At 44.5% G+C, this 18,358-nt stretch overlaps 1 protein-coding gene across 1 annotated transcript in view; it reads left to right on the top strand.

Annotated features, from left to right (window-relative positions):
* The first annotated feature begins 6,190 nt into the window (after positions 1 to 6,190).
* Positions 6,191 to 18,358, top strand: part of LOC123931292 (zinc finger protein 345-like) — a 37,149-nt gene continuing 24,981 nt past the window's right edge. The window contains exon 1 of the mRNA XM_045988239.1: positions 6,191 to 6,195. The gene's annotated coding sequence lies outside the window, so the exon portion shown is untranslated. The remainder of the gene's footprint in view (positions 6,196 to 18,358) is intronic.

Here is an 18,358-nt window from a genome sequence, read left to right as displayed (position 1 = left end):
AAGATTGCCTTTTGCCCTTAGCAAAATGTTAACATCAAGGCCGCTGAGCTTCACTCTACCTGTTTTAAGGACTTGTCAATGGGCTGTAGGAAGTAAGGATATTTAACTTTCTTCTTGCTTTTTCTTCCATATCAAGAGGAGCATTTTGTCACCCCAAAATATGTCTTTTTTGGAAAAAGGATCATTTTACTTTATTTCTTTAAGATTTCATTTATTTATTGGACAGAGAGAAACACAGCAAGAGAGGGAACATAAGCAGGGGCAGTGGGAGAGGGAGAAGCAGTCTCCTCATCTAGCAGGAAGCCAGGTAGGTGGACCCCATGAGCTTGGGATCATGACCCAGTCCGAAGGCAGACGCTCAACGACTGAGCCACCAGTCTCCCCTAAAAGGATGATCTTAGACTGGTTATTTTAAAGATGCGGCAGATGAAGGTGTCTGGTCACCTCCCCAAATGCTTTCCCACGGGATCAGGTGGGAGTTTCAAAGATGGTCCGTATCTAATGCCCTCCCATTCAGATTCTGTCCGTTGGTTTGAATGAAAACAACAGTGTTGTGTTAATTACCGGCTCCAGGGGATCCCAAGTGAGGCCAGGGGTAAGCAAGAGGCTTCCCATTATTTTATGGCCGAGAGCAGGCGCTGGGTCAAGGTAACAGGGTCCCTGCAGCCGGGCTGTGGGAGGGCCAGGTCCCTGCAGCACACAGTTCCTATGCTGTAGAACGTGGGAGGGGGGAGGCCCCCCGAAAGTGTTGCTGGGTGGACGGGGTTGGGGGGAGACGGGGGATGGGAGGAGACCCTGGGGCCGCGACCCAGCCCAACCCAAATATGTTGCTCAAGTGTCCTCCTGTCACAAGAAAGAATTCGGGGCCATGCAGGGCCCAGCCAATGAGGGACACAAACAGGAAAGTTGACCCACACCAAGTACACTCTCAAGATGGGGGAGCAGGAGATCCCCAGGGAGCGCGCGGGGAGCCCAGGGCTTCGGGTTTCCCCGTGTGAGTGACAGCTGTGGACCAGGGGGTGGACTAGTCAGTACTCGGGGTGGGAATCGGTGGAAAGCGGGGTTTCCGCGCCTTTTCTTCCTTATTTGGTAAGGCGCTTCCGGTCATGGCACCCGCCATCTTGGGCCCGGCTGGTTTGCTCTGGCTTCTGGGGGCCCGCGGCCCGGACGGGCTTGTGACTCGGCTGCCAGGCGGCCGCGGTGCCAGCCGCGCCCTTGCGCAGGTGTCCGGGGAGGACGGGGCTGCCCGCCGGCTGTGAGGCGGACGCGACGGAGCCGCTCCGGGCCGGTCTCCGCAGAGCCGCTCATTGTTTCCGCGAGGCTCCCACACAAAGGACCAGGAAGTGCGGCCTTTCCTGCATTTCGCGGTCCCGCCGGCAGGCGAGCGGCGGCGCGGGGAAGCGGCTCCGCGGCGGGTCTGAGGGCACGTCCCCCGACGCGGCTGGGGCTGCGCCTCGACGCTCCTCGGAGAAGGACCTCCAGAGCCGGAGGGGAAGGACAGCGCGATGGCTGAGGCTCAGGTAAGCGTGGCGTCCCCTGTCACCTGTGCTCCCGAAAGTCCCCGCAGGGAGAAGCTGCGGGTGCGGGTCCCGCTAGGACGCCGTTCCTGTCTTCCAGGAGGGAGCAGCGGTTTTCGTGACACCTTTTTATAAAAGATTCTGAGGGGGGTGCGCCTGGGTGGCTCCGTGGGTTAAAGCCTCTGCCTTCGGCTCAGGTCATGGTCTCAGGGTCCTGGGATCGAGCCCCGCATCGGGCTCTCTGCTCAGCGGGGAGCCTGCTTCCCCCCCCCCACCTCTCTGCCTGCCTCTCTGCCTACTTGTGATCTCTGTGTCAAATAAATAAATAAAATCTTAAAAAAAAAAAAAAAAAAGATCCTGAGCCGGCGGCTCAGTCCATAAGGCCTCGGACTCTAAGTGCGACCTCGGGATGGCGTGGGGCTCCCTGGGGTGTCTGCTTCCCCCCTCCCTCGCCCCCTCAGCCCCCCTGCTCTCCTAACCTCGAGCGCGTGCGCGCACTCTCTCTCCCTGTCTCTCCGATAAAATACCTAAAACCCTTTTCTTAGAGGACGCGGACATGCAGCTCTGTAGGATGCTCGCCCGTGTTCCTCTCCCTCCCGTGACCCCGGCTCCCAGTAGCACGAGAACAATGGTCAGTGCGAATCGTGTCGTGCCCCGCTCAGAAATGTTCCCCGCGGGACAGTTCGTGTGAAGATCAATGTTCGTGGACGTGGTCGAGTCCTGGGGTGTCATTTCAGGTTAAGTCCCCGCCGGATCTCTGAGTGGCTGCGGGCCCACCAGGGTTAAGAAAAAGCGCAAGTCAGCAGGATGGACCGTGTCCCCGTAACTCCCAGGTTCCGGAAGACAAACAGCCCTGCCGTTTGGAGTGGGACAGAAGGATGCTCTGTGTAGAATACACCAGAAGGCCGCCTGGGTGGCCCAGTGGGTTCAGTGACCTGCGTTTGATTTCGGCTCAGGTCGTGATCTCAGTTCAGGGTCGTGAGACTGAGCCCAGCGCCCGTCTCCCACGCTCAGCGGGGAGTCTGCTTGAGATTCTTGTCCTCTGCCCCTCCCCCGCTCGGGCTTTCTCTCTCTCTCAAATCTTTTTTTAAAAAGGCTAAAAAAAAAAAAAAAATTACGCCGGACATTACAGGACGTGGGTACTACATGTGGCTTGTAATTTGTATAAACCCACTGTTTTCTCATAATTAGATTGGTAATTCTGATTTACTTTCTGATTTATTTTTGGGGGCCCTTATGGTATGTCCTTCTCTGCGCTGCGGGCACTGATACCAATTTGCTTCACTGCAGCTGATGCTAACTTCTACTTGGCTTGGTGCCGGCTGCCAGAAACCTCCTGTGTAATGTAAATATGTCTTAGTCATCCATACGGGCTGGATGGCTTTGCTGAAAGCTGTGCAGGAGCCACCGCATTCAAACCGGAAACCCCTCTCTTCTGAGTTTCTCTTTGCTTGTAGTTTCCATTGGAAAACGAAGGCTCCCTCCTTTGTGCACTGGAGATGCTGACTTCTGGGAGTGGTGTTTGTAAATAATTCAGGCCCTTGTCCTGCAGGTTTCTGTTTTACTCCACACCCATGTCTCAGACATACTCTCTCTGTATTTCAGAAAAAGAAACCCAAAATCATGTAATTAACATGTTCGAGTATCTTAAAATTTTAAAACCTAACATAGCCTGAGTGATTATTGGAAGAAAATTTTCAGTGAAATACTAGTCCCAGAAAGGTTAGAGGTTTTCTTTTTTTCCCCAAATGTTTATTTAAATTCTAGTTAACATACATAGAGAATGTAAAGCTGTTTTCTTTATAGCTTTCTGTGTGTTTGTCTTTACAGTGTGATTAAAAGACAGAAGTGGCATCATCCGCACAGGGATATTTATAAGTTTTATGTCATTGAAAATGTTTCTTCATTTACCATGACAGTTTTATATTCTGTCACTTTTAGTGTGCATGTAATTGCTTTTTACATGTGTGGAGGTGTGCATAAAATGTAAAAAAGGTACATCAATTTTGTGTTGATGCCTTCTGGTTTCCATTACTCTTCTCAGATAGCTGCAGGCTTGTCTCTGTATATTGTTCTGTCCTTTTAGGTCAACTCTAGATCAGACAACCTGGATTAAAAGCTAATCCCTTCCATGTACTGGATGTTTGTCAAAATAGTCTTATAAAAAGAAGAAGAATATGTTCTGTTAGATTATTACTTACTTGTGCATTAATTTATGAAAAGTCATTAGAATGCTATTTACTAACCAGTAAATGCTCAAAAAGTATTGTTGTGCCGTTCTTGCTAATATAGTAGAATCTGTAGTTTTTATAAAATGCCTTCAGTTCTAAGTCCTCCAGAAATTCTGAGTTCTACCTCTGTTATTTATTTATTTTTAAAGGTATCCCTTGGCCCATAGGCTACTATCTGTTAGAAATGCAGGCTCTGATCCTACTCCAGAAGTCTGGAACAGAGTCTGCATTTTCACAAGATCTACAGTGCAGTGTTGTGAAATTCCAACTCACACTAGAATCTGATAAGTACGTTTGTAATCCACCAATACTTTCCACGTAAGAAATGGACATGACTTATATCACTGTATATATTATATGATATAAGTGCAGTTCTCGGTAATGTATATGCCTGTGTCCATGAGTTCATTTGACAAGCTTTCTTGGGTAAACACAGTATTTATAATGGTTTGGGGTTCATATGCCATCCTCTTACCTCAGAGCTAGAGGATGCATGTGAGAACATTAGCGTATTAAAAGTTATCTTATGGGGGCAGCTTGGTGGCCCAGATGGTTAAGCATCTGCCTTGGGCTCAGGTCATGATCTCCAGGTCCTGGGATAGAGCCCCACTGCAGGCTCCCAGCTCAGCAGGGACTCCGCTCCTCCCTCACCCTCCGCTTTTCCCCCTGCTTGTGTTGTCTTTGTGTGTGTGTGTGTGTGTGTGTCTCAAATGAATAAATAAGATCTTTAAAAAAAATTACATTACGGATATAGCAGGAAGCACACCTAAGCAAGAACCAGTTCTCTTTTTAATGTAAGCGAATGAACACAAAGTTCACGCCTTGGTGAGTCATAGTTAGAAGCACACCAGATAAAGGTGTGACACAAAGGAAATTTTATTTGCAGCAAACAAGGAGTTCATTGGAAATAATTTTCAATGACTTGACTCCCTAAGCAAGGGTGAGTGGGTTCCTTTTATTTAGGGTTAGGATGAATATTTAGAAAGAGGAGCCTTGCCGTTCTTGTGGAGGCGGGCATTAGGTCATGCACATGCCTTAAGAAAACTGATGTGTACATAGCTTGGGTGTTACATAAATGAGCGGAGGTTTAGTAGTAGCATGAGGTAAATGTAACTATCAGTCACCCCATGGTCCATGTGCAGGTGTGATTTGGAGGTTAAGCTCAAACTGGTCTGGGCCACTGGAGCCTCTGTCAGAGCAGTCCTTATTGCTTGAGGAAGTTTGCATTATGGGGGGCTTTGCCCATCAGGTCTTTTGCTTGAGTTGAAAGATAAGCTGGGAAGAAGAGCTTAAGGAAAATGGGGGACACAGCTTACTAGGTACAGGCAGGTGGTCAGTAATGGTCCAGTCTTGGGTGTAGCTGGAACAAATCTCTCCTCTGGTTTTACTCTCCTCATTCTTGAGGGGCTCAAGGAAAAGGTTCATCTTCTGGAGCTACTTTCCTGCTAGACGTGGGCTTATCATAAGGACTGACCACGGTGCAGAATTTTTCCTCAGCTAGTTTTAGATATGCTTGTGGGTCCCCAGGTTTAACCACAAGCTGCTCATATCTACCATTTGTAATTTTATAGCCTTTGAGTGTTTTGACACAAGTCATGCCAAGCAGTTAAGTATGCAGGGTCCAAATAGCAGTAAGAGCAGTTTTGTTCGTTTCTTTTTTTATAGTTGGACTGACATTTACCAGGGAATTTATCCCTCAGGGATGGCCCACTGTGTGTATAGCTTTTAGCATTTCTAGAATAATAGTGATAAGTAAAATTAAGAAGGTGTTCATTGTGGGGCGCCTGGGTGGCTTAGTTGGTTAAGTGCCTGGCTCTCGATTTTGGTTCAGGTCATGATCTCAGGGTTGTGGGACCCAGTCCAGCGGCTGGCTCCCACGCTCCCTGGGGAGTCTGCTTGAGATTCTTTCCCAGTGCCCCTCCCCCTGCTCGCACTCACTCTTCCTCCCTTTCTCTCTAAAATAAATAAGTCTTTAAAAAGAAAAAAACCCAAACAAATAAAATACACTAGACATTACAGGACATGGATGCTACATACAGCTTATAATTTGTACAAATCCACTGTTTTCTGGGCAGAGATCAAGCTCTGTGCGCTCAGTACAGTCTGATTCTCTCCCTCCTCCCTCTGTTCCTCTTCCCCCACCCGCGCTTGCTCGCTCGCTCGCTCGCTCTCAAATAAATAAATAAAATCTTTTAAAAATGCTCATTGTGAAATCAGACAAAGTCAGGAGGGTCTGGGACATCTATCTTGCCATGTATTAACAATAAATTGTGGTATTTATTACTCAGCAGTCACAGAGTGATTTAATCTGTTAAAGGGGCCTGCCAGCAAACAATAAGGCTGAAGAAACCAGAACAGCAGAACTAGTGTCCTACAGATAGAGATTGTTATGGTTTAAATTTGAGAGCCCTTACGCACTGAGGCTCTCCTGACCTTCTGAAGCTCAGGTCAGTGAACAGCTCACAGGAATGTTGTTCACTGGTATAGTTGCGTTCCCCCCAGGACCTCTGTGTAGATGCCTGTTTCTCTCTGCTGGGGTGGATTCAAGGTAGGACGCTGTCTAAGTTGAAGGAAGAGCATGTGGTTAGTAGTACTGGGTGGGGCCCTATCTGAATAGGGTAGAGTTGTTCCGGGGGTAACCCATTTTTCCCAGTTTGGAGGTACATCGGTCCCCAGTTTCATTTGGGTGAAGCTTAGTTTCAGTAGATAGAGGGAGGAAAAATTTCCTTACCTGTTGCATGCATCCTTCACCTCTCAGATTATTTATATGCTTAATGGCCTGAGAAGCCTGTGGGTCTGGAGACGAGAATGAGAGTATTTTGGAAAGCCCTCCCATTCGTCATCCCAAATGGGCCAAGATTTTAGTTTGCCCTTTGGGGTAGCTCTCGCTCTGGTGAGAGCTGTTGGTGGTAACTTCAACCAGTGTTCCTTTTTCCTGGCACAACTTCACCAGTCTGTTTTAGGGTTCTGCTTGCCCATTCTGTCTTCCCAGAAGACTGAGGCTCCAGGCAGAGTATAACCTCCACTTGATAACTCAAAAATGATTTTGGATATAAAGGCTGGTCCATTGTCATTCTGGATTGAAGTTGGCAACTGAAATTGAGGGATTTTCTCACCTTTACTAAAGCTCTTGTTACTTTGTTCCTTCTGTGTCTCAGGGAAAGGCCTTAGTGTAGTTTCCCCCCACCCAGCCCCATGAATGTATCTACAAACAACAGGGGCCTTTGGCATTACAGTAAAATCTGTTCAGTCCTCCCCTGGCACTGGCCAAAGACAGGTCTATTTTAGTTAAACCAACAAGCTTAAACTTTAATTTACAAAGATAATCCCAGATACATGGATGTGAAAAAAATTGGGGTTACTTCATATTTTTGTGGATTTTAGAATGCCTTTTTTTTTTTTTTTTTTAAGTATTTGTCTTTTAACCAGCTAAATACAGCTCTTACCTGTTCCAGGGGTATGCTTCCAGTGACCCAGGGAGTTGCTGCCTCTTTTTTTTTCAGGTTTATAAGGGAAGGAGGAAGTGTTCAAGGACCAAGCAGCCAGGGGGGACATTTAAACTGGGCACAACAAACAGACCAGACAGCCAGGTGGGATGGAGGTTTCAGTCTCACAGACCTTACACTAGTCTCTGTTAGGTCACTCCCATTTTGCTAGGTTAGATCATTCAAAGCCTGCAAAAGGCTGGGTCCTGTGATCTTCTGTCATCAGGGATGTCTAGACTCACGCTGAATGAGTAATCAGTTCCCCCAAAATACTCTGACCTAATATTATGCTGGCTTGCTCAGACTCTGTGAAACAACTCTAGTTTACCTCTCAAAGCTGTGCCACAGGGGCGCCTGGGGGGCTCAGTCATTAAGCATCTGCCTTTGGCCCAGGTCATGATCCCAGTGTCCTGGGATCGAGACCCACATCAGGCTCTTTGCTCAGCATGAAGCCTGCTTCTCTCCCCCCCCCCCCCCGCTTGTGTTCCCTCTCTCACTGTATCTCTGTCATAAATAAGTAAAATCTTAAGAAAAAAAAAAAAAAAACTGTGCCACAGGGCACCTGGGTGGCTTGGTTGGTTAAGCGGTTGCCTTCAGCTCAGGTCATGATCCCAGGCTTCTGGGATGGAGTCCTGTGTCTGGCTCCCTGCTCAGCGAGGAATCCGCTTCTCTCTCTACCCTTCCCCTCTGCTTGTGATACATGATCTATCTCTCCCACTCTCTAATAAATAAATAAAGTCTTTAAAAAAAATGCTGTGCCACAAACCTGGTGTAATTTATCTCAGCAGAAGTCCTGAGTCATAGTAGTCAGAGTGGATGCTGCATTTCAGGGGACGTCAGAGCACCAGGCTGGCGATCACAGCCATGCAGAGTGAGTGCTCCCTTCCTCCCCGAGGGAATCTGCTCCCGGCCCCGGTAACTTGAACAGGTTAGCCAGTGTGAGCTTGTGGTGCCCTCTGCTTCATCTCTTGGAAGCCAGGGAACCAGAGGCCAGAACCTGGCAAAGACACCTGTCCCATCTGGATCACCATATTTGTAGCTGAACTAAAGTGAGTTTGCTCCTTGGTGAGTCACAGACAGAAACTACATGGTGGAGTTGTCACACAAAGGAAGATTTATTTATAGCAAATAAGGAGATCACAGGGAATAATTTCCAAAGCCAAGACTCCTGGAGCAAGAGTGAATGAGTTCCTTTGATTTAGGCTTAGGATGATTATTTAGAAAGGGTAGCCTTGTCATCTTACATAAAGGTGGCCAAAAGGTCATGCATCAGACTGAAGGAAACCATTCTACACATACTTTATATGTCATGTAAATGAGCTTTGTGCTTCTCCTTGGGGGAGAATTTACTATTTTAAAAAGGTAAAGGTAACTGTACGTTACTCCATGGGTCCCTGCCTGGTGCGTCTGCACAGATGTGAGTTGGGAGTTAAGCCCAGACTGGTCTGGGTGGTCTGGGTCCTGGAGCGTTTAGTCAGGGCAATATTCACTGCTTGTGTAGTAGTTTTTGTTGCCATTATGGGAAACTATGTCCCTGGGGTTTTTTGCCTGAATTTAAAGCTAGGCTGGAAAAAAGAAACAGCTTAAGGAAAAATTTGGGACAAATTCAGGGGGTACTAGCAGGTGACATTAACTGCCTCTTTCATCTTAGGTACATTGTGAACTCTGCCTGTGGCCACTTGGTGACTGTGGTATTTACTGCAGGGACTGCTGACATTCAGGGATGTGGCAATAGAATTCTCAGGAAGAGTGGGGACGCCTGACCCACACTCAGCGGGAATTGTACAGGGATGATGTTAGAGAACTATGGAAACCTTCTCTCCTTCAGTGAGGATAACTTCCTTCCAGACTTCCCAAACCACCCTCAGGGTTTTCTTCCTTCCCTTGAAGACCATCTCTTGGAAGATTCTTCTTTGCATGACTGGAACTCAGATCGCTGCAGTAAGGGAAGTAAGTAGGGGTTTAGAGATGGAGAGAAAAATCTTCATGATGTTTCCTTTCCAGCTTTAGTTTCCCCTTCCTTAAGAGAACGTCATCATTTCTGTAGATAGTGGCAGTTTGAAATTCTGAGAGGCATAAAATGATACTGCCCACATCTTTAACTCCAGTTTCCACTCCTTATTATTGTAGTTAGTTCTTGGAGGTGGTATCCAAGATCTGAATGGTGGGAATCCCTCCTTCATGTTCTCAGTGGGCTGTTAGACAACAGCTTTTGGGAAGTCATTTTCTAGAATTCTACAATGCATTCTCTTCTCTACTGAGCATAATACTGGATTGAAAGCTAGAATCTCCAGCAATATTTATCCCTTTTTTCTAATAAACAGGTCTTGTGTCAAAGCCAGACCTGGTCATCTTTTTGGAACAAAAGAGGGAGCTCTGGGATATGAAGGGAAAGGAGGCAGTAGCCATCCATCCAAGGTAGGTGGGGATGAATTAAGCAGATGACAGAGGTGAGGTCCACAGGTCAGGGAGGAAGGTAGACCTTACGTTGTGATGTGGGTAGCTTTCTTTGAATAGAAATGAGTTTGAGAAGCCTAGGTGTGTTTCTCTTGCTGTCAGAGGGATACCCCCTTCCAATACTCATCAGGTTCTTAAGTCCTGTTAGGATTCTCCTTCAGCTCTAATGGTCTTCCAACAGTCACAGCATAGATAACATCCTCTGCTTGGATGGTGAAGGCCTCCATGATCTGAGTCCTTTTCCCTTGCATTTGGAGGCCTGGGGGAATCTGTGCCTATTTCTGAGGAACTCTGTTAAGCCTTTTTTTTTTTTTAAATTTATATCTTTGTTTCACAGAGAGACAGCGAGGGAGGGGACACAGGCAGGGGAAGTGGGAGCGGGAGAAGCAGGCCTCCTGCTGAGTAGAGAGCCTGTTTCATGACCTGAGCCAAAGGCAGACTCTTCGCCCCGCCCTTTTAAATATTTTATTTATTTATTTGACAGAGATCACAAGTAGGCAGAGAGGCAGGCAGAGATGGGGGGAAAGCAGGCTCCCCGCTGAACAGAGAGCCTGATGTGGGGCTTGATCCCAGGACCCTGAGACCATGACCTGAGCCAAAGGCAGAGGCTTTAACCCACTGAGCCACCTAGGCGTCCCTGCTTTCTGTACTTTTAACAGGAGATTCACTTGATTTGATTTTTTTTTTTTTAAGATTTTATTTATTTATTTATTTGACAGAGAGAGAGATCACAAGTAGACAGAGAGGCAGGCAGAGAGAGAGAGAGGAAGCAGGCTCACTGCTGAGCAGAGACCCCGATGCGGGACTCGATCCCAGGACCCTGAGATCATGACCCAAGCCGAAGGCAGCGGCTTAACCCACTGAGTCACCCAGGCGCCCCGATTCACTTGATTTTTGAGATAGAAAGTTCTGCTGTGACAAAGGCATGTGCTTTATGAGGAATGAATTACATAATTTGTAAAAGTGCCGTATTAAAAAAAAATTTTGCTCATACATGTAATTTATTTCAGGGGAAATTAATGCTCAGGTTTTTCTTCTACTTTCCTGAGAATGTATTTGAATTTAATCTCAAATATTTATTTTATGTAAAGGAATTGTGAGCATTTTTTACAATTTCTTTGTTTCTTTATTTAGACATTAAGGGCTTTTGTTTGTTTGCTTGGTTCTAAAGAATGGATCACAGCTTTACATTCTTTGTAAGAGTAGGAGGAACATAATAATAACATAATACATTTCTTTAATGTCTTTTAAATGCTTTTTTTTTTTTTTTAAAGATTTATTTATTTGACAGAGAGAAATCACAAGAGAGGCAGGCAGAGAGAGAGGAAGGGAAGCAGGCTCTCCGCTGAGCAGAGAGCCCGACGTGGGACTCGATCCCAGGACCCCGAGATCATGACCTGAGCTGAAGGCAGCGGCTTAACCCACTGAGCCACCCAGGCGCCCCAGAAAGAATCAGACATCTTGGGACACCTGGGTGGCTCAGTTGAAGCATCTGCCTTCAACTCAGATCATGATCACAGTCCTGGGACTGAGTCCCGCATTGGGCTCCCTACTCAGTGGGGAGCCTGCTTCTCCCTCTGCCTGCCAATCCTCCTGCTTGTACTTTCTCACTCTCTCTCAAATAAATAAATAAAATCTTAAAAAAAAAAGGATGTCTCTGATTCTTTCTTCTGCTTGATCAAGTCTGTTGCTGATTCTTCAGTTTATTTTTAAATTCAGTAATTGTATTGTTTAGCTCACAGTTTCTGTCTGGTGGTCTTTTATACTTTCTACCTCTTTGGATCTTTATTTTGATCATTATAGTTTTCCTGATATCATTTACTTTCCTGTCGTTTTCCTCTTCCTCCATGAGTATCTTTGTGATAGTTACTTGAATTCTTCATAGGCATTTAATAGTTATTTAGGGCCAGTCTGGGGTCTTTATTTGGTTCCTTTGACTGGGACATATTTTTCTGGGTTCGTTTGTTTGTATGCCTTGTGATCCTTTGTTGAGATTTCGGAATTAAAACAAACAGAAGAAACAGCCTCTGGTCCCAGGCTTTATGTACTTTGTACAGAACACTAATAGCAGTCAGCAGTGCTACTAATTCTGGGGCTTGTCAGACATGTTCTGGGCATATGTAGTGTCTGAGTTTTTGTAATTTTCCAGTTAGAAGAGTGTTTTTTTCTTCTTTGGAGCCTGCAATGCCTTCCTCTCCCTGCTGTTTGCTTCAGCTCTGCAGTTTCTTTGCTGTTTGAGCAAGCACTCAGGTTTTCTCCAAGCTGCCACCACAGGGCATCCAGAGGCTGCTTCTGTCCTGTCCCCTCTGGCCCCCTCCGTGTCCTGCACGAAAGGAAGAGGTCTGTCGGGCAGCTGCCAAAGCCAGATCATTAAACACAGAGGTCACTTCTGTCTTTCTCCCCCGAGGAGAGGTGAGGGTTTTCTCACAATCTCGTTATGGAATGCTAGGCTGCTTGAGCAACTTGTGTAGGCAAGTGTAACAAACTCCTTCTTGTCTCTTCAGTGTGACTCTCCTTCACACTGTGTCTGCCTGCGCTGCCGTGATCGAACTGGGTTCTGAAGCACTGAAAAAGGTAGTTTGGTCCATTTTTGTCTCCATGGAGGAATAAAGTCCTGGTGGCTTCCTGTTCCTCCATTATGCTGATGTCCTATGATGGGTGTTCATTTTGTACATTAGCATTTTATGCATAATGCACTTTTTTATTTTTTTAAAGATTTTATTTATTTATTTAATAGAGAGAGAGAGATCACAAGTAGGCAGAGAGGCAGGCAGAGAGAGGGAAAAACAGGCTCTGCTGAGCAGAGAGCCCCATGCAGGGATCGATCCCGGGACACTGAGGTCGTGACCCGAGCTGAAGGCAGAGGCTTAACCTACTGAGCCACCCAGGTGCCCCAGCATTTTAATGCATATTCACGTACGTGTAGTAAGTGGGATAATTATTTGGTATCTTTCAGGTATGTCTTCTGACACCCTAGGCCTATGGGCAAAGACAAAGAGTATTCTTTCCATAGAGTGGTATGGAAAAATATGAAAGCTGTGGCCCTGAGTATTTATACTTAATGAATGACTGGGAATAGGACGGGGGAGGGAGGAGGGTAGAAAAGGGCAGGAAGGACTTTATGATGGATATAACCAAACTGGGACAATCACTGTCATGAAATTTTAGTGCCAAAAGAGACTGAGGATATGAAACATCTCGAGGAAAGCCCCACTTGAAGGCAGTGTATCTCTTTTTTCTTTTGACCAAATTTGAGTATTTTTGAATGGCAAATATTATTAAATTTTCTCTTAAATTATTTCATGCCTTTATTGGTAGTGTGTCTGTAAAATCATTTGTTTGTTGCTGTCTCGCAGAGTAGGGAATCCATTTGTACCTATTTTTCCATGGAGAGTTAAGGACACTGTGATGTGCGGTGTGTGAAGAAAATCTAAATGGAGATGCTGTTTGTGGTTGACCTAGAACACTGATGTAAGTCATGTTAAAGATTATTCTGTATGATATTCATACTGCCATTTTGGTTGTTGGATTGGTTATCACTGCATTACAAACATGTTTGTTTTTCTTCACTTGAATCCTCATGTTCTAGGAATATTCCAGTGGAATATATTCAAGCAAAGTTTGATGGTACTGGGAACATTTGTTTATTTCTTTATGTATTTATCTATTTGTTTGTCTATTCTAGTGGATATAGTGGGGTTAGGTTCTATCCATTTTTTATGCTTTTTCTTACACCCAGTCTATTACTTCTTTCTTGACTTTTCTTGTGTGCATTTTAAGAAAATAATTCTACATTTTATTCTCTTACTTGGAATGTTCTGTTCTCAGTGTCTCGTGATTTAAGCTAAAAATTAGCATGCTTAGAAACTAGCCACAGTGTGAAGTTAGAAGTTACTTCCTATCTTTTTTTTTTTTTTAAGATTTTGTTTATTTACTTGACAAACAGAGATCACAAGTAGGCAGAGAGGCAGACAGACAGAGGGGGACCAGGCTCCCCGCTGAGCAGCGAGCCTGATGTGGGGCTCCATCCCAGGACTCTGGGATCATGACCTGAGCTGAAGGCAGAGGCTTTAACCCACTGAGCCAACCAGGCACCCCATTACTTCTTATCTTTAATTTCTGTATCGTCTGTTTAAGTATATTGTGATCCTAATCTATTCACTTCCAGTTGTTTTTTTTTAATGATGAGTATGTTTTTTAAAAAAATAAAGGCACTTGTACAAATCATAAGTAAACAGCTAAGTGGAAAATTGCAACCTGATTACATCTCCCGAAACCACTGAGATCAAGAAAGAGAATATTGTTGGTCCTGTAATTCTTTTCTTTAGCTCCTTAGGAACTTTGCCCAAAGCTCAGCACTCTTAATGTGTAAGACAATAGGTTGCGATCTTCATTTTTATACTTTATATAAATGTAAGCAGGCAATGGGAGCTCTTATGTTTGGCTTTTTTTTTCCCCCTTTCCATATGTTGTTTGTGAATTACTGTATGTTATTGTGCATCATCAGAATGGATGGATCCACTTCCATTGTGTGACTGTCAAACAATTGATGGCATCATTTTACTGTTGATGGGCATGTGGATGGATTTCAGTGTAGACTGTCATGAGTATACTAGTATATAAAATCTAGAACTTGTCTTTTAGGGGATCTTGCATTATAGGTTGGGAGGGAGTTAGTAGCAATTGTAAAATCTCCCCTTTGACAAAATTTTTCTTGGAAAAACATCATAGATCAACATTGTCTCTTTCTAGCTGGAGTTTAACTGTTCTGCTCTGAGTCTTAGGTAAGAAGTTTGATTACTATTTTATGAACCAGTCTTAGTCAGTTGAATAGTTGTCTCGTTTCAGGATGCGGTCATGCAGGCGGGTTCTTTTTTTTTTTTTTTTTTTTTTTAAGATTTTATTTATTTGAGAGAGAGAGTGCATGAACAATGGGAAGGACAGAGGGAAAGGGAGAAGCAGGCTCTCCACCGAGCAGGTATAGCCCTAGTGGGGCTCAATCCCAGGACCCTGGGATCATGCCTTAGCCAAAGGTAGACTTAACTGACTGAGTCACCCAGGTGCCCCTTGCAGGTGGATTCTTAGAGGTAGGCCTGTATGGTGCAAGCAATCACGTAATTATTAAGAGGCATTTCTATGGAAACAAAAGAAAAACACAGGTTAATGCTTGGAGCAAATTATAAACCCAATGTCTGGGTCCCGAGTGCTGCCAGTAAGAGGATTTTTATTTATTCTTATTTATTTATTTATTTGACATAGAGAGAGAGATCACAAGTAGGCAGAGGCAGGCAGAGAGAGGGGGGTAAGCAGGCTCCCTGCTGAGCGCAACATGGGGCTCCATCCCAGGACCCTGGAATCATGACCAAAGGCAGAGGTCCAACAGTGTCTTTCTAACAGGCCGAAAAGCCAAATGTTTATTTTATACTGGTGTACTTTTAAAACTCTATAAGCCCAATCTTAGGCCAGAGAACACATAAACTTTTTTGCAAAAAATACACAGGCAGGGGGAATGGCAGGCATAAACAGGAGATTACAGGACCCTGGCATCATGACCTGAGCCAAAGGCAAGTCGCTTAACTGACTGAGCCACCCAGGCACCCTGTCTTTGGAGGAGTTTAATCCATTTACTGTCAGAGTAATTCCTGAAAGGGAAGAGCTACTATTGCCATTTTTAAGTAGTTTTCTATACATCTTGTAGCTATTTTAGCCCATGTATCTTCCCTTACTGTGTTCCTTAGGTTTCTTCGATTTTTGTGATGAGATGCTTTGATACCATTCTCTCTCTCTCTCTTTTTTTTTTTTTTAGATTTTATTTATTTGTTGGGGGTGGGGCATAGGCAGGCAGAGACAGGGGGAAGCAGGCTCCCTGCTAAGCAAGGAACCTAATGTAGGACTCGATCCCGGGATGCTGGGATCATGACCCGAGCCGAAGGCAGCCGCTTAACCCACTGAGACACCTGGGTCTGGTGTCCCAGACCCTGGGACTGGGTGTCCCTTTGATACCATTCTTATATCATTTTTGTGTCTTCTGTAGATGTTTTCTTTTTTTTTTTTTTTTTTAAAGATTTTATTTATTTATTTGACAGAGAAAGATACAAGTAGGCAGAGAGTCAGGCAGAGAGAGTGAGAGGGAAGCAGGCTCCCTGCCAAGCAGAGAGCCCGATGCGGGACTCGATCCCAGGACCCTGAGATCATGACCTGAGCCGAAGGCAGCGGCTTAACCCACTGAGCCACCCAGGCGCCCTGTAGATGTTTTCTTTGTGGCTACCATGGAGATTACTTAAACCTTCTTAAAAGTCTAACAGACCATTAAAACTGGTAGTCAGTTGTGTCCAAAGTTCTAGTACTTAGGATCACCAGCCTGTACACACTTTATGTTACTGATACCTCAGAATTTATCTTTTATGTTGTATACTCTGTAACCTAGATTTGTGATTTTTTAAAAAGATTTTATTGATTTATTTGAGAGAGACACACAGCAAGTGAGGGAACAGAAGCAGGGGAGTGGGAGTGGGAGAAGCAGGCTTCCCACTGAGCATGTGGGGCTGGATCCCAGGACACCAGGATCATGACCTGAGCTGAAGGCAGACACTTAATGACTGAGCCACTCAGGCGTCCCTAGATTTATGATTTTTATACTTTTATTTTTAAAGAAGTTCTGTAGTAGAAATAAAATTGATTTGTAGGGGCACCTGGGTGGCTCAGTGGATTAAGCCGCTGCCTTCGGCTCAGGTCATGATCTCAGGGTCCTGGGATCGAGCCCCGCATCGGGCTCTCTGCTCAGCGGGGAGCCTGCTTCCCCCCCCCACCTCTCTGCCTGCCTCTCTGCCTACTTGTGATCTCTCTGTGTATTAAATAAATAAATAAAATCTTAAAAAAAATTGATTTGTGTTACCTTATGATATAGTACTTTACGTTTCTATATTTGTGTAAATATTTACATTTACCAGAAAGCTTTATATTTTCATGTGGTTTTAGTTAGTGGTTGGAATCCTTTTACTTCAAGTAGAAGAATTCCCTTTAGTGTGTCTTGGAGGGCAGATCTGGTGGTAAATTTTCAGGGTTTTTACATGGGAAAGCCTTCTTTCTCCATATTAGAAGGATGGTTTTGCCAGATAGAGTATTCTTGGTATATATACCTGTATTTGTATTTCAGTGCTTGAATATATTCTCCCATGCAGCTCTCCGGTCTGCTGAGAATCCAGTAATAATAGGAGTGCTCTTGTATAAGATGAGTTGCTTTTGTCATGCTGTTTCAAAATTCTCTTTTCACCTGTATTTTTTGGTAGGTTAATTATGATGTGTCACTGTGTTCATATCTTGCCATTTATCCTACTTAGAATTCACTGAGTTACTTGAATTTGTCTTTCTTTCCATAAATGTGGGAAGTATAAGCCCTTAGTTCTTCATGTAAGTTTTCTGCCCCCCTTTCACTCTCTTCTTTTTATGGAGGCCTCCTTAATATGTCAATTGCCCCAATGTCAGTGTCCCCTGAGTCCCTTAGGCTCTGTCTTTTTCCATATTTTCTTTGTCCCCACCAGTGGGTAATTTAAAACAAGGGGCCTTTAAGATGTCTGATTCTTTCTTCTACTTGGTGAAATCTGTTTCTGACCCTGTAGTGTTCTTTTAAATTCCGTTATCAGCTCCCAGTTTCTGTTTAGTTGTTTTTTATACTTTCTGCCTGTTTGGATTTTTATTTTGGTCATCCGTGGTTTTCCAGGTACCATTTATCTCCCTAATTGTTTTCTCTTCTTTCTCCGGGAACACTTAGTGATTATTACTTTGAAATCTTTGTCGGGTAATGAGTATTCCTAATTAATTTAGGGGTCTTGAGTTTTCGTTTGGTCCTTTGATTAGAACACATTTTTCTATTTCTTTGTATGCCTACGATCTTTTGCTGAGATTTGGGGAATTAAATAAAAAACAGCCCTCTGGCCCCAGGCTTTATAGACTTGCTTTGTACTGGAGAACAAAAATAACACTCAACTGTGCGTTAGCCCTCATAATCCTGCATAATCCTGGGGCCTGTCAGACATATTCTGGGGATGTGTAATGTCTGCGTTTTTTAAATATCCCAGTTAACAAACGCTCTGTTGTTTCTTCTTTAGAGCCCGTGATATATGACTTTCCCTGGTGTTTGCAGTCTCTCCAGTGCTTGCCTAAACAGTCAGCTTTTTTTCTGAGCAGTCACCACAGTGCATCCATCTCACCTCAGTGGAATCTTACAGAATTTGTCTTTTCGTGAGCCATTTATTTCACTAAAAATAATGTTTTCAGGGGTTACCCAGATTGTATCATGTCACAGAATCTGTTTCTTTTTCAAAGTTGAAAAATATCACATGGTATGTGCATGTTACATTTACTTTATCCATCCTTCCATCTAACCATTAGCACTTGGGTGGATCCTCCCTATTTCTGGCTTTTGTGGGTCAAGCTGCAGTGGACATGGATGTACAAATATCACTTCTAGATCTTCCTCTGAGTTCTTTTGGATATAAACTCAAAACTGGGATGGGTAGTTCATAGAATAATTTTGTTATTAATTTTTTGATGAATCTCCATGCTGTTTTTCATACTGGTTCCACCATTTTATGTTCCCTGCGACGGTGCATATGAGTTCTAACTGCTCCACGTCATTACCAGGCCATGTGAATTTTGGTTTGTTTCA

This window comes from Meles meles, chromosome 19 (genome assembly GCF_922984935.1).
Source record: "Meles meles chromosome 19, mMelMel3.1 paternal haplotype, whole genome shotgun sequence".
NCBI classification, from domain to species: Eukaryota; Metazoa; Chordata; class Mammalia; order Carnivora; family Mustelidae; genus Meles; species Meles meles.
Note: the sequence above shows the minus strand (reverse complement) of the source record. Positions and strands in the feature narration are given on the sequence as shown.